This window comes from Mustela lutreola, chromosome X (assembly GCF_030435805.1).
Source record: "Mustela lutreola isolate mMusLut2 chromosome X, mMusLut2.pri, whole genome shotgun sequence".
In the NCBI taxonomy this organism is placed as follows: domain Eukaryota; kingdom Metazoa; phylum Chordata; class Mammalia; order Carnivora; family Mustelidae; genus Mustela; species Mustela lutreola.
The window spans coordinates 48,089,534-48,095,533 of record NC_081308.1 but is presented as its reverse complement, the minus strand read 5'-3'; positions in this window follow the sequence as shown (position 1 = coordinate 48,095,533).

Sequence of the window (6,000 nt, the reverse complement as noted above, 5' to 3'; positions counted from 1 at the left end):
ACAGCAGAAAAGGAAACAGGTTCTCAGAGAAAGGAGACCCCATGGAAGGCTGGGCTGTGGTGACCCTTTTCCACTTACCTCAGCCTGAGAGTCACACTGGCATGGACTTGCACCAAGACAAAGCCCCAGATCTGTGTGGCTGAGATGACACAGATGATGGCTGATGACAGGCTAAGGTGATACATGGGCCGAGTTTGATGATCAGCCATGGGACAAAGAGCAGTTCTATCCTGATGTTTGGGGGTATTATTTCACTTATTGTTTGGTCTTAGTATAATTCCTCAAGGAAAAGTCTAAATTTGTCCTGTATGACCTGGGGAGCAAGGAGATTCATTCCTACACAACAAGGGTGGGGAGACCAGAGTTCTGGAACAGCCAGCTCCTCTGAACTGTCTCGGTTGCACAAAGACAGGGGCAGCTGTGATAACTGTTCATTCCCCAGTGGGCAGTTATGTATGTGTGGGAACACATGCACATGCCTGTGTGTGCGTGTGCGCGTGCGTGTGCGTGTGCGTGTGCATGCTATAGATTGTCCAGATCAGGGTTTTAGAGATTCCAACTGCTAAGTGCATTGTGTTGGAGACTGGGGACTTGTTTCAGATAACCTTGATTGGAGCGTAGGAGGTGAGGGGGACTGGTATTTGGAGAAAGGCAGTGTGGGTTTGGCAGAGCTGCTTCAGAGTTCACATTTGATACAGAGGTAGGAACAGGACCACATCATGCACCTCCACAGAGAATGCAGCTCAGCCCTGGCACCCGGGCCCTGGCAGCTGTGTGAGTTCCCTGGGAGCAATGTCAACATCATGAGGGGCATCATCTTACCTGGAGGCTATACTGAAGTTCTCTCAGAGGACTTTAAGATTGCTTGTTGGGGACTATAGTGAACAGATAGGTCTTGATAGCAATTTGTGTCACTCTTCTGGGACTCCCAGGCACAATAACTGGGGGATTCTTTGCCAAGAGGGCAGATGGGGTCAACAGTGATAATAGAAGGGGCTCTGAGTCATGTTACTTGTTTGTATTGATATGCAGAAAACTGGTATAAATGTTAATAAGTATGTGTGTATAGCCTGATGTTTATATAATTATATATACATGCATATATATATATATATATATATATATGTATATATATATATGTATATAATGTCTCTAGTTGCAAGAATTTTTATCCTGTTCTTTATTATTATCATCAGTATCATCTTCCTGACTATGCATTGAAAGTACACCCACAAATGTTAGCACAGGTAACTTCTGGGTGGTGGGGTTAAGGCTAAATATTTCCCAAACTCTTGATACCTCCAGGACTGGCAGAAATGTGTGCAATGAGCATGAAGCTTTCCTACAATGATAAAATGCAAAAAGCTACAAAGTAAGTTCCATCCTTCCTTGACTGTCAAGGCCCAGCGGAAGTCTTGACTACTGAGATATCTTCTTTTTGAACTCCTATACTCCTTCTTGGGCAAACAACTCTCTTGACACTCTGTCAGCAAGCGAATCACTTGGTATTTCTTCTTCTTTTTACTTGTGATTTCTTGTTATTTAATCTCCTTCATGATAAGGACCATATTTTGTAATAATTCTCTTGCCATAGCAACCACTGATTGGATGTCTCTGATGGGCCAGGCACTGTGCCAGAACTGAAGGGATGAAAGTGCAGTCCGTGGACACTTGCTGCTTTGCAAAAGTGTGTTACCGATCTGTGGTAAGTACATAATTTGAGAGTACATGTTTAGAAAGTTCTTATAGCATCATTGTATTTATGATGGCAAGAGTCTCTATGATGTTAACAAAATCAGGGCTTGTATTTTGTGTGTCTTTGCTATTTTTCTTATTTCTATTAACTTACTTTCCTTGTGTTATACAAATGTATTGATGCATGAGTGACTGACTTGGGGTAAAAGAAAATACTCATCCTTCACCACAGACAGTTTGAGAAGCAGCAGTCTAGGAGCTTTGTGGAGATCATCAGGTGATTTATTTTCCACAGCATGTCTATAAAGCAAGAGGCATTGTTTGTGTTTTTGGTGATGTACAAGATAGGTAACTTCAACTAGGTCCCCAAGTAGAAACCTTGGGTTTGGGGCCAGCATGTTTCCACTGGCCTTGCATAGTTTACCTCAGCTGTTGATCCATTGGTGTCCAGCACTTGTTTATCTTACTAGGACTTCAGAAATGTTGATTACGTAACTCTGGTGGCTGCTGCCCCCCACTCCACCCCAACATGGGCCAGTGATGCCTGAGGACCAGCTCAATGGCAGTCTTTACTGCAGTCCCTGCAGCAGGGATGGGAGACATCTTGGAGAAGCTTGTCTCTGAAAAGAAGGATACAGTTTCAAGCATGTTAACTGAAGCAGCCTTTGTCTGTCGGGAAAACAGAGTAAAACAATACAAAATGTCCATTTGCAGAGAACTGGGTGCCTTCAAGGCCTTGATTGCCATTTCTGGGTCAGGGCTCTCGGAGCGCGCGCGCGCGCGCGCGCGCGCGTGTGTGTGTGTGTGTGTGTGTGTGTGTGTGTGTGCCTTGAAGGAACTCATCTATAAAATTAACCGCCCTCCAAATCTGGGTCTCTGATGGCCCCAGTACCCTCTCTTTTTCCTCTGTTCTTTTTTTCTCGTGGAGTTTGAATTCATTCTCAATGGCTTAGATTAGCCATATGATTATTCTTTTCCTGGGATAGGCTCAGACCCTGTGACCCGAGACCCAATCCTGTGAAAGTTTTATCTAGTCTCAGGCTTACTTTACAGATAAGGTTTCGTCTCACTGTGAAGCTCATTCCTTGGGGTCATATCAGATGGGATTGTTTACTAGACAAGTTTAGTAGGGAGTAGGAAGACTTCAGAATGAAACCAACTGAAGGAAGCCCAACCAAGAACAAACAGATGGTGTGTGTGTACGTGTGTGTGTGTGTGTGTGTGTGTGTGTGTGTGTGTGTGACCAAAGGATAGTGTTCTGAATGACACAGTGGCCTTTTAGTTTGATCAGAGTTGTCAAGGTCCCCAGAGAGCTGCTATCCTGGCTTGGTCATAAAACAGATCTTCAGGTGGTAAGGATGTTCTCAAGTCAAGGAGAGGTGATTTCTGTGGTTCTGGGGTGTCTGTTCCACTTGGAGCTGGGCCAGCCTTCAGAGGAGGGGTCTGGTTTAAGCAAGTCAAGATCACAGGGGCTCTGCTACTCAGCCCCATGCTTAGGATGTACCTCCAGCACTGAATAGAGCTCCAGCTGTGTCATATAGGAAACTGAGGCAAGTGCTCACACATAGAGACTGTGGCTCTCAGGTGGTCATTCCAAGTAGCTGTGATTTGTTCAGTGGGGAGGCTTCATAACAATGTAAGAGGAAGCAAGAGTACTTCCACACTCTGACTTGCCAGCAGGTTTGGACCTGTGTTTATAAGACTGCCTTGAGAGTCAGACTGTTTGGGGTCAAAACTTTACTCCCCCAGTTGTTTGCTGAGTACCCTCGACCAACCCATCTGAACAGCTTCTGCAGCACATCTCTAGCTTATAAAATGGGGATCACAATATAACCCACATTATTGAGTTGTTTGGAGTATTAAGTGTTACCAAGGTGCTCTGAAGTATGCCTGGTACATAATAGATGCTCAGCAGACATGGAGGCTCAACAAATAGGCAGGTGCCTGACTTCAGCTAGAGGAGTTCAGTGGGGGCAGCAAGTGTAGCTGACCTATACCCAATCTGGTAACTACATGATTTGCAACTCCTTGTGCATGTTCTAGTCCTGCTCTTTTTCCAAGGTCCAAGTGCCCTCCTGCCTACTCAAAGTTACTGCTCCAGCAATTCTGTCTGGTCCCTGTGCTGTTGATTTCCCCTCCTCCCTGCTGCATACTTCCCTCCAGCACAATACTATTTCTCCCATCCTAAGTAATTCTTTTCTTAACTCTCTCTTCCCCCACCAGATGCTGGCCAATTTCTTTGCTCCCCTTTGCAGCACCTCCCATTGTCTCTTAAACCTGTCCAAAGCAGGCCCTATCACCCAAACCTTCCAATGAAGCTGCTCTCATCAAGGTCACCAGAGGCCTATGCATTGCTAAATCCAACGGTCAATTCTCACTTCTCTTATCTCATCTGGTGTCAGCACTTTGAGCATAGTGGACCACTGACTCTCCCTTCATATACTTTGCTTCACGTGGCTCCTGCGACACTACATTCTTGGTCTACAGTGCTGGTGGAACTTCTTAGCCTTCTCAGTCAGAGTCTCCTCTTCCCCCTGATCCCTTTATGCTACAGGTCTCTGTCCATGATCTTCTGCTTTTCCTTATGTGCACTCACTCCCTAACTGATCTCATATAGTGTCATGGCTTTTAAATGCCTTCTGTACATCTTAGGCACAACTTTTCAGCCAAATTCCTGACTTCTATACAACCAAATTCTATACAACTGCCTATTCAATTCACATTGAATGTCCAAGAGACATCTTAATTCAACATGTCCAGATCTGAATACCTGATCCTCTCCTCCAACTATAAAACCTGTTCCAGCCACAGCCAGTTATCAGTTGACAGACATTCCATCCTACTCCTTCCTCAGGAAAAACAAACAAACAAACAAAAACAAAAACAACCCCTCCCCCCAAAAAACAAAGCAAAACAACCCCACCCCAAACCCTGGAGTCAGCGTTGACTCCTTCCTCTCTGACACTCCACATCCAAACCATCAGGAATTCTGTTATATCAACCTCAAACTGTATCCAGAAACTGAGCAGCTGTCACCATATCTACTGTTACCTGTAGATGATCCAAACCACCATCATCTCTAGCCTGACTTTCAGCAATAGCTTCTTACCAGGTGTTCCTGCTCCCACCCTTGCCTGTTTTCACTCTATTCTTAACATAGTAAGTAGTCAAAAGATAAGTGAGATTGTGCCACTCCTCTGCTCAGCCCCCCCTCACTATCCCCATCCTCTGCACCACCCCCCCACATTCTACTGCAAACAAGAGCCAAGTTCCTTAAAATGGCCTACTAGCCCCCACATAATGTGGGATTTAATCTCTGACCTCATATCCGACTTGTCTTTTTTGCTCATTCCACAGCAGCCACACTGGGCTGTCCACCCTTCCTCAAATGTGCTTTGGAGCCTTTGCACTAACTGGTCCTTCTGCTAGGAGCAAAACTTCCTTTATATATCAGCAAGGTGGACACCCTCAACTTTTTCATTTCTTTCCATCCTGCCATCCACACTGCCTACCCTTTAGGAGAACTTAATGATTCCTTTCTTTCCTGACATTTCTAATCCACCTTTACCTTGTTCTGTGTGAGCTTACAACTACCCCCCGCCCTGCACCCCTGCCAACAAGAGTTAAGCATCACCTTCTTAGGTCCTGCCTAATTTGTTATTTAAAAGGTTTACCTTTTATTTTCTGGGTTGTTGTTTTTTGTTTTTTGTTTTTCCCTCAAAAGAGCTTGTGATTTGTTCATATATGTATCCCAGGTGACTGGAACTGTGACTAGCACAAATAGACCCTTGTAAATGTGTGTCAAATGAGCAAATGGATGAATTGTTAGACAATCACAACATCCAAAATAACACAGGCCTGGTTATTTTTGAAACTTTAAAGGCCGAGAATGAATCCAAGGGCCTCCTTGGTCATAGTTATAGGAGGGGTTTCAGGCACTTCTCATAGGTTGCCCACTTTGAGATAATATCTGCAAGGGTGTCATTTGTCACAAGGAACTGAGGCAGAGGTTGACCAGTCAAGAACTGGGCCTGATTTTTCACCAGCAGCTTATGGGCTCTACCCTCCCCTTCAAACCACCTTGTATGAGTTTTATGTCTGTTAAGTGATGAGCAGTACAAACCTAGAGTCTACTTTCCTTCCCAAAATCTGTTCTGCAAGCCCTGGATTGTTCCAGAGCTATTCTTCTATATAGCTTTGACTGAGTTGAGACCTTCCTTTGTGCAAGCTCCTCACACAGATTTTCAAAGAAATTCCATTAGCTCTTTGATGTTTAATGGTTTCATGGCTCACAATCCCTGGAGT